Genomic DNA, 9116 nt, shown 5'->3' on the forward strand with positions numbered 1-9116 from the left:
TTTACTGTGTCATCAGGATAATTGGGAACTAGCACTATGGGAAAATATGTGTGGTAATTATGGAACCCATCTGAAACTTCAAAACTAAAATGTTTTTCCAAGTTCAGTAATATTCATTTCTGGAACAAACTCACATCATTATTAATTAATAAATATTCAGTAAGGAAATTTTACCAAACCAATATTTTTACATTTGAAATGAACAAAATCAAAAAAAAAATAAACTTCAACTTTTGATGTTATACTCTGTTTTGTTAACCAATACTCTACTTAAAATACTTTATTAATCAAGACAAAACTCTGTACATTTTGCCTTTGGAAGAGTCTTCTTAGTGTAATCTATTTCCTTTTTTTATTGATTTTTATTGAGCTCTACATTTTTCTCTATTCCCCTCCCTGCCTCTCCCCTTCCCTCTTCAACCCTCTCCCAAGGTCCCCATACTCCCAATTTACTCAGGAGCTCTTATCTTTTTCTACTTCCCATGTAGATTAGATCTATGTGTGTCTCTCTTAGTGTCCTCATTGTTGCCGAAGTTCTCTGGGATTGTGGTTTTCAGGCTGGCTTTCTTTGCTTTATGTTTAAAAACCACCTGTGAATGAAAACAAGCTCTAATTGATTTCTTAATCATTTGAATTCACTAGCAGCTATATTTTTATGCCATAATAAATAAGTAATTTTTGTTTTGCAATTTCCATGTTTTTTGTTATTTTTGCATCAGTAAACAAAATGAGTAACTGTAAGAAAGAGAAAATTTTCTAGTTTCTCATCAAAGTTATCACTTCACAATGATGAATCAAGGAACAAAATACTGGGCTCTTTATCATCCACTCTGGCATGTGGAATCATTTTGTCACTCGAAGAGGATGTCGTGCCACACTGGATCATTCCACATAAACGTGAGCGATCAAATCTTATGCTCGCTATTATCATAAATATCATCATTATTCAGTTTTTAAAATTGAAAATAGATTTTTCTTTCATAAAATAAATCCAAACCAGAGTTTCCCCTCCCTCCACTCTTTTCAGCTTCCCACACAGACAACTTGACTGTCTTCCCCTATCCCCATTGACGTCCCCCTTGTCTCCTATCAAAAAAGCAAGCCTCCAAAAGACAACATCCAAACATGGCAAAATACAATACAATAGAACAAGGCAAAAGCTCTCACACCAAAACTGGACAAGGCATGCCAACAGAAGGAAAAAGGTCCCATGAGCAGGCAAAAGAGTCAGTGAAACACCCACTTCCACTGTTATGAATCCCTCAAAAACACCAGGGTAACAGTCATAACATTTATGCAGAGGACCTGGTAAAGATTCATGTAGACTCCTCAGTGCTTGCTATTTCAGACTCTGTGAGTCCATATGCTCCATGCTTAGTTAATTCAGTGGGTCATGTTCTCCTGATATTAGATATTAGACCTCTGTAAGATGTGGAGTTGGTAAAAACCTTTCCCATTCTGTAGGCTGACACTCTATTATAGTGTTCTTTGTGTTACAGAAGCTTTTCATTTCCATGAGGTCCCATTTATTAATTCTTGACCTTTGCACTTGGCCTCCTGGTGTTCTCTTCAGAAAGTCTTTTCCTTTGCCAATATGTTCAGGCCATTTGCTATTTTCTATTCTACTAGTTTCAGTATATCTGGTTGTGAGTTGAGGTCTTTGATACACTTGGACTTGAGCTTTATGTGGGGTGATAAATATGGAACAATTTGCATTCTTCTACATGCAGACATCCAGTTTGATCACTGCCATTGGTTTGAGAGGTTGTCTGTCTACCAGTGAATATTTCTGGTTTCTTTATAAAAAATAAAATATCCATATGTGTGGATTAATATCTTTGTTTTCAAATCAATTCTAGTGACTAACATATCTGTATTTATTTATTTAATACTCTTTCTTTGTAGTACAACCTGAAATCATGTATGGTGATGCCTCCAGAAGTCCATTTATTGTTCATGATTGTTTTAGCTATTCTGGTTGTTTTCCTTTTGAAGTTGAGAATTATCCTTTCAAAAGTTGTTAAGTATTGTGTTGGAATTTTGATTGGAATTGTACTGAATCTGTAGATTGCTTTTGGTAGGATACTCATTTTTATTATGTTAATCCTACCAATCCATGAGCATGAGAGATTTCTTTCATTCTTCTTTGTCTTCTCCCATTTCTTTCTTCAAATGCTTGAAGTTTTTAATCATAAAAATCTTTCTTGGTTAGAGTTACCCCCAACATACTTTATATTATTTGAGGATATTATGGAAGGTGTTACCTCTCTGGTTTGTTAATCAGACCATTTGCTATTTGTATATAGCAGGGTTACTTTTTAAAAAGTGAGTCTTATATCCAGCTACTCCCTGAAAGTGTTTATCAGATGCAGACATTCCATGGTGAAATTTTAGGGTCACTTATGTGTACTATCATATTATCTACAAATGACCACACTTTGATTTCCTTTCCAGTTTGTATCTACTTGATCTCCTTCAGTTGTCTTATTGTTCTAGTCAAAATTTTAAGTTTTATATTAAATGGATAATAAGATAAAATAATAAATGAAATAAAATAATAAAAACCTTTGTTGTGAGAGTAACTTTCACTGCCTTAACCAATAGTCGCTAAAATATGAGCCCACAGTGCAGCGGGGAGCGACTTCCTCTCCATCAGCCAATAGCTGCTAAAATACCAGCCCACTGGGGCGTGGTATATTTCTCTTAAAAAGAGAAACAGATCCGGATCAGGCTCTCTTGGTTCCGGTGCTTGGTCCCGGCTCCTGCTCCCGGCTGCTGCTCCTGGCTCCTGCTCCCGGCTCCTGCTCCAGCAACTAGGCTCCCTTCCTGACGGTTTATGGTGTATGTAAGTTTTACCCCTCAAAATAAATAACCCCTTAAAACATAACTGGTGTGGGATTGATTCGCCGATAAACCTTATTTTATTCTTGATATTAGTGGAATTTCTTTGAGCTTCTCACCATTTATTTTGGTATTGGCTATAGGCTTGCTATAAATTGCTTTTATTAAGATTAGATATGTACCTTGTATCCCCAATTCCTCCATTGCACTTATCATGAAAGGATGTTGGATGTGGCCAAGGGATTTTCTGCAGCTAATGAGATGACCATATGCTTTATTTCTTTCAGTTTCTTTATACGGTGGATTGCATTTACTTATTTTCATGTATTGAACCATCCCTGTATCTCTGGAAGGAAGCCTATTTAATCATGGTGGATGATATTTGATGTGTTCTTGGATTTGACTTATAAGTATTTTACATCTATGTTTATAAGAGAAATTGATCTGTAACTCCTTCTTTGGTGAGACTTTCTGTGTTTTTAGTATCAGTGTAATTGTGAACTCATAAAAAGAATTGGAAAATATTCCTTCTCTTTATGTTTGGTGGTATATTAAGGAGTATTTGTATTAACTCTTCTTTAAAAGTCTGGTAAAATGCTGTGCTAAAACTGTCTGGTCCTGAGTGTTTTGTTTTGTTTTGTTTTTCTTGATTTTTTAATTTGTTGTTCAGGTTGGGAGATTCTTAATTAGTGCTTCCATTTTACTAGGGGTTATAGTTATATTTAAATAGTTTATTTGATCTTTATTTAAGTTTGGTAAATGGTACCTATTGAGAAAATTATCCATTTCTATTAGATTTTTCCAAATTGACGTCATACAGGTTTTTAGAGTACATCATTATGATTCTCTGTATTTCCTCGGTGTGTTTTGTTATGTCCCCCTTTTGTTTCTGATTCTGTTAATTTGGATATTCTCTCTTTGCCTTTTAGTTAGTTTGAATAAGAGTTTGTCTATCTTGTTGATTTCCTCATAGAACCAATTCTCTCTTTCATTGACTATTGTATTGTTCTCTTCTTTGTAGTTTATTGATTTCAGTCTTCAGTGTGATTATAAGTGCCATACCCAAATATATAGGACACCATTCCTCTTAGAACCATTTCCATTGTGTCCTGTAAATGTGGATATTCTATGTATTCATTTTCATTGAATTCCCAAAAACTTAACTTCTTTATTTCTGTCTTGACATATTTTTCAGTCAGTAAAGAGTTGTTCAATTTCTATGAGTTTGTAAGCTTTATGTTGTTCCTGTTGCTATAGAAATACAGTTTTAATCTATGGTGGTCTGATAGGATGCAGGGAGCTATTGCAATTTTCTTCTATCTGTTGAGACTTGCTTTGTGTCCAAATAAGTGCTGAATATCAGAGAAAATTCCATGAGGTGCTTTTTAGAAGGTATATATTTTTGTGTTTGGGTGAAATGTTCTGTAACATCTATTGGCTCTATTTAGTTTATTATGTCTATTAGGCCAGTATTTATTTGTTTAGCTTTCTTGGATGACCTGTCCATTTGTGATAAATCTCAGAGTATCAATGTGTGAGGGACAAAATGTGCTTTAAGAAGTAGGAAAGTTTATGTTTACAAGCTTTCATGCCCTTGGGTTTGTGGGATAGATTCTTAAAAGGGAATTTAAATATTTTCTTTATGAATTTTCCTTTGGTGAGTAGGTAGTGTCTTTCCATACCTCTTGATTAGTTTTGGTTTGAAGTCTATTTTGTTAGACATTGAAATGGCTACATCAGCTTGTCCTTTAGGTCAATTTGCTTAGACTATATGTTTCCAAACCTTTATACTGAAGTAATACCTATCTTTGATGTTGAGGTGTGTTTCTTGAATTCAGTAGGATAGATCCTGGTTTGCATTTATTCTGTTAGCCTGCGTCTTTTTATTTGGGAATTGAGACCATTGATATTGAGATATATCAATGGCCAATGATAGTGAATTCCTGTTATTTTGTTGGGATGGTAGTGTTTGTGTAAATAATGTGTGTGCATGCGTGTGTGTGAGAGAGAGAGAAAGAGAAAGAGAGAGAAAGAGAGAGACTAAGTGTGTGTGTGTGTGTGTGTGTGTGTGTGTGTGTGTATGTATGTGTTTAGCTGGTAATATATTATTTATTTCCAGTGTTTTCATGGATATAGTTAGCCTTGATGATCCAGAGTTTGCTTTCTAAGCACCTTTGGTAACTCTTTATCTTGTAGATAGATACTGATTAAGCTTATTTTTATTATAGAATATCTTACTTTCTCCATCCACAGTGATTGAAAATCTTGTTGGGTATAGAAGTATGTGTTGGCATCTGTGGGTTCTTAAAGTTTGTTGCATATCTGTCTAGGTCCTTCTGGTTTTTAGAGTCTCTATTCAGAAGTATAATTCAGGGATAATTCTAAAAGGTCTGCTTTTATATGTTACTTGCTGTTTTTTTCCCTGTAGCTTTTATAGTCTTTGTTAGTTCTGTATGTTTAATGTTTTGATTGCTATGTGGGTCCTCTGCAAGAGCAACAAGCACTGTGAACCACTGAGCCATTTCAGAGCCAGAAAAGCTTTTTAAAATTTAATGCGAAATGACCATTCCTGAACACATATGTATGAGTAACATTATAAAGATTATGAAAGTTCTACTTATGTGTTTTAATATATATGAAAATATGTAAATATATTCAGACAAGAACATATACAAAAATTCATATATATGTATAAAAACAAAGAAAAATAAGGCTATAATTTGAAAAGGATATATATGAGGGTTTGGAGGAACAAATGATTGGACAAATTATGTAATTGTATTACAATCTCAAAAATTAAAAATTAATTTTATTAAACTTCAACACAAACACAAACACACTCACACATCCTTCAGGATTCTTTAAATCACACACACAAAAATATTTAATCATGAAAATGTCAAGGGAATTTTCCTGTTCAGTTCTCTAAACTTTCATCATGGCAATTTATTTCCTCAGAACTTTCCAGACTTCGATATTGAAACAGAAATATTTTCAAGAAAGGCAGCAGCTGATAAAAAAAGCAGTATGATTCAAGACCATAACTAATTCTGTGTAACTAGAGAGATTTGAGATGCTTAGGGGACTGAGGGTAATAATGAGATTAAATTCATTTTCACTCCAATAAATGTATTGGAAAATGTTAAAACCCAGAAGGGAGGTAGAGCAGAGAGTCTTTGGCCACATTATGAGATGTAACTATAAGAGCACCACAATTGTGACCATAACTTTTTCCTTACCATAGAACTTTGTGCAAAACTAAGCCTAAAATTCATCAGAAAAGCAAATCACTTTTCATTAACTACTCTAAGATTATCTAATTTCTCATTTCCCATAGACTGACCTCTGCAGTGGAGATTTATGCATATATCAAGCTCAAGAGATGTTTAAAACACTCAATAAATACCTTGTATAAATCCTGTTCAAATACACTGATTGAAATAAATGATTATGAATTGTTAAAAGTTTCTCATTAATGTCACTAGCCCTGTTTCTTTAATTTGTTTAATCACATTGCAGTCACAGAATATTACTTTAACTATGTAAGAATAAGAATGTGTTATGTTGTGGAATAATACTTTAACTAGGGAAGGTGTGTTACATTTGTTTCACCTTGCCTGCCTGCTGTGCTTGATTGGTCCAATAGAAAGCTGAAAAGCCGATATTTAAGCAGTGATAGATAAGCAGGACTGGCAGGCAGAGAAAAATAGGAGGATGAATTTATTCTTGAGAGAGAATAAGGGAGGAAGAGAAAAAGATGCCGGGAGCCAGTCAACCAGGCAGTCACCAGCAAGGCAGACATGAAAGAATCAAGAAATTAGGACATACAGAAGGATAGAAATGTAAAAAGCCCTGAGGCAAAAATGTAGATGAAGAGAAATAGGTTAACATAAGTTATAACAGCTAGTGGGACAAGCCTAAATTAAGGCTGGGCAGTCATAACTAATAATAAGTTTTTGCCATGATTTTGGGGCTGTTAGTCCAATAAAGTCTACTACACCTTGCCTACAATTAGCTTTACTTTAAAAATGTTACCCTCCTTGTGACAGTTCATTCACCTGTTGCAATTAACTTGCTTGAAAGCTATCCTAATTAAGAGAATAATAGGAACAAGTCCATTGACATTTGGTAAATTCAGAGAAAATACTCCATTATCTATTTGATCCCGGTGAGTCCAAAGCTGTGTACCTTTCTTTTCTAATTTGTGTTACCAATCCAAAATTATCTATTTAAAACTCAAAACACTTTTTTGATGTACAATTTAAGCTCTTATGTTTTTGATCTTATAAACTTCACGTCTCTTATGTAAAATACTTTTCTGAATTTGGTAACAAGAATTTTTTTTTACTTTTTTTTATTGATTTTTATTGAGCTGTACTTTTTTCTCTGCTCCCCTCCCTGCCTCTCCCTTTCCCCCTTCAACTCTCCTCCAAGGTCCCCATGCTCCCAATTTACTCAGGAACTCTTGTCTTTTCCTACTTCCCACGTAGATTAGATCTATGTAAGTCTCTCTTAGTGTCCTCATTGTTGTCTAAGTTCTCTGGGATTGTGGTTTGTAGGCTGGTTTTCTTTGCTTTATGTTGTTTAAATGTAAAGAAATTTTTTTTTTAACTGCCTCATCTTCAACATCGTCAGAGACACAAAAAGGATACAATAATACCTGAATAAACAGAAAATACAGAACAAGCAGCTTTCAAAACTATATAAAATAACAAAGACATCTGGCTGCCTGGGCAGTCACCCAAGGTTCCTCTGCAACTTTGGGGCATCCATCTTCAGCCTACAGGCCTAAAATATCTGACAGACTTTTCTATGAAACAGGAACTTTGAAGGGCCGTCCCACTTTGTCCTGGCAAGTTTCAGCACTCTTTGTCCTTTGTGTCCTGAGTTTGCAGTTTGTCCACTGTGCTGTCAGCAGTGGATACAAGGGCAGTTTCTTACCCAAATAGTTAGCATTGCCACGATGAAAGCAAATTCCATATGGAGTTCTTCATTGCCCACCATCCTTTTTTGAAGTAGATTGGTGCTGCCAGGACAGATGTGTCTCAGTGTCATGAAAAGTATTAAATTAGTAAACATCTTAAATGCCACATTCTATAGGTCTCTGAAGAATTTGAAGATCACCTATCAATCTAAAATATATCTGCTTAACCTTAAAAGTATACCTTACATGACTACAAGTTTGATTGTTACTGATGACTAACTACTAACCTGCATTTCTTAATTATCCTAGACAGTTTGCAATAATGAATCTCAAGGAATAGAACTTTATACTGCATTTTCAAATGAATTGCATAGATTCAATACCTTTATACCTTTCCCAGGAGTAGAAATATATATATGTATATATATATATACACATATACATATTTCTATATATAACCAAAAATAACTTTACATTTGTATTAATACATAAAAGTCCATACCATAATAAAATATTTGAGATAAATATCTGCCTTTTCATCCTTTATTCCTATATCTCACCTAAATAATGACAAACACCAATAGCCTCCCAAATGTGGCTATTAAAACCACCTACTCCACCTCTTGGGAATATGGTTGTTGTGTTCTTTAGAATGCTTTCTGATGTCTGGGGACTGTAGCATCCCCAGGGGACCCTGAGGAAATTGAGATAATGGTCAAGTCCGAAGAAAACTAGGTACAATATTTATTTGTTCAGTCTCTGTGTAATGGGAAAGTGCAAGGGTTTTCTGAAGTACTGGCTAGACTAGTCTGTGAGGCTGGACCATGTCAGCTAACAGCCTTGAATGCAGAACTCTGGAGAAACTGCAGCAAAGGCACTCTGAAAGGCTGGCTCACCTGGGCCACATTTTTTCATGGATATCTGGTTCCCTTGCTCTGAAACCATGCAAACTTTTAAAGGTAACATATATATGCATTAACACAAGTATGGATAGTGCATTATATCAAGCCAGCCAAAAATGATGCTTTGTTTTATGTTTGAGCAGGTAAAATACATCTGCCAATTTTATAAATTTGTTTGGACTATATAACCAAACCCCTATCCATGTCATATAAAATGTAATAATGTCATGATAACTCTGTAATGAACAAGAATTATCGCATCTCATCCAATCTCAGAGATGTTCCCATGTCAAGGGATTAACATATATGCCACTTGCCTTGTAGTTCTTTTAGGTTTATTTTTTTTATGTTTGCAGCCAAAATCTTTATATGATGCCTACCATTTAAGTAGTTAAATTTGGCCTCTATTAATATTGAAAAAGACACAGCCTTTCATCTCCTGTGGAAAC

Source organism: Myodes glareolus, chromosome 16 (assembly GCF_982192425.1).
Source record: "Myodes glareolus chromosome 16, mMyoGla1.1, whole genome shotgun sequence".
NCBI classification, from domain to species: Eukaryota; Metazoa; Chordata; class Mammalia; order Rodentia; family Cricetidae; genus Myodes; species Myodes glareolus.